Source organism: Olea europaea, chromosome 7, assembly GCF_002742605.1.
Source record: "Olea europaea var. sylvestris chromosome 7, O_europaea_v1, whole genome shotgun sequence".
In the NCBI taxonomy this organism is placed as follows: Eukaryota; Viridiplantae; Streptophyta; class Magnoliopsida; order Lamiales; family Oleaceae; genus Olea; species Olea europaea.
This window is the reverse complement of record NC_036243.1, coordinates 4,831,938-4,833,595: the sequence shown is the minus strand read 5'-3', so window position 1 is coordinate 4,833,595 and position 1,658 is coordinate 4,831,938.

The following is a 1,658-nucleotide window of genomic DNA, read 5'->3' as shown; positions in this document are numbered from 1 at the left end:
GATTTTTTGGTTTATATGGAAAATTTTGGTAAACGTTATTATGACTATATTAAGCTCCTGTTTGGGGTAGATAAAAATATGATTTTCAGTAGATTTTGATAGAAGTTGATGAAATGTAAAATTGAAAAATTGTGGGTCTCTTGAAACGTGTAATTAAAATTAATTGTTGATTTTGACTTAAATTATTTTGTAAGATTTTAATGTCCACCAAACACGAGATAAATGTCAAATGATACTATCTAAATTTGGGACATACTATTTGTCACTTCCTTTTCATTTCTATCTTTCAAAGTTGCGTATTGAATGCACTGATTTGACTTTCCATTTTTGGTTTGTCAATGATCAATGTCCAGATGCACGATGACATACCAATTCAAACTAAATTAGGGTTTGAATTATTACTTGAGAGTCAGTCGATTTTGGCAGGTGCAATGTATGAATCTACTATCTTGGACCGTGTGCAAGTTGAAACATAATTGACATCAGCTCAATAATCAAACCCTTTATGTCAATGCTGTTGCTGTTGGAGTCAGATCTGAGATGAGAAAAAGGAGAAGTTTATTACGAATCAACTATCCAAATTTTGGTGACATTTGCTAGGGTTCAATGCCAATATATCATTATCTTATAAGCATATGTCTCGTACAGAGGCTTCATTCAAAGATTTCTATTCGAACTCGTAAAAGAATGCAACTTCGGCAAATGCTAATGATTGGTGTGGTAGGATCATGGCGTTAGTTGGGTGAGCCATTCGTCAATGAGTCCAGCTGCAAATTTCTCGTGTGAGCCATTAGTCAGCTCGCGCATGTAGGCTTGTTACTTGGCTCGTGGATCGAGCCAAATCATACTTTGATTGAGTCAGTTAGCTCGTGTTCAACTCGCCTCACCCTCACAAGCGAACATGAACCGAGCCAAACTCAGTAGTACTCCTCTCATGTAACAACTTTTGGTGGGATTCCATGCCTAGAAACTCGAGGCACCCTTATTGTCTCTCCTCTCCCCCCTCTTTCTAAATAGAGTAAATTAAGTTCGCACACTTCAACTTTTTATGAAATGTATTCATAAGACCTCCAACTTTCAAAAGTTAGTTTCTGGATCCTCAATCTATTTAAATTTTTGATTTTAGGTCCTCATGATGAAAATGTTAACATAGATGATAAAATTGAAAGTGACTTTTACACGACTTCAAGTTGGAGGACAAAACTTTTAAATTGCATAACATTTCTTTCCAACTCAACTGCAAATTACGTTGGATTCTAAAGGTATCAGTATCACAATCTCAATTCCAATGGGCAGGGAGACAAATCTAATCCAAGTGGGATGACTAAAAGCAATTGGATGCGATAGGGTTGGCATATAGTGCAACATCAGCCGAGATTCAAATAGTGGTTGGTTGTTTGGGATGGGTGTGGACCCTTGTCTTTTATTAGTATTGTCTTAGTTGGTGGCTTACTAGGTACCTTGAACCTTCCATTTTAGACATATTTTGGCCCACAAACCCTCATTTATGTGCACTATAACTCCTTTCATAATTGCTACCTTTGCTTCTTGCAAACAAATCGATTCATAGTACAAATCCATTCATGGGACATCACTCCCTACCCATCCCAAATGTTCCTTCCAATGTATTCTTTGTGTACTTTTATTCCTAGAGTACG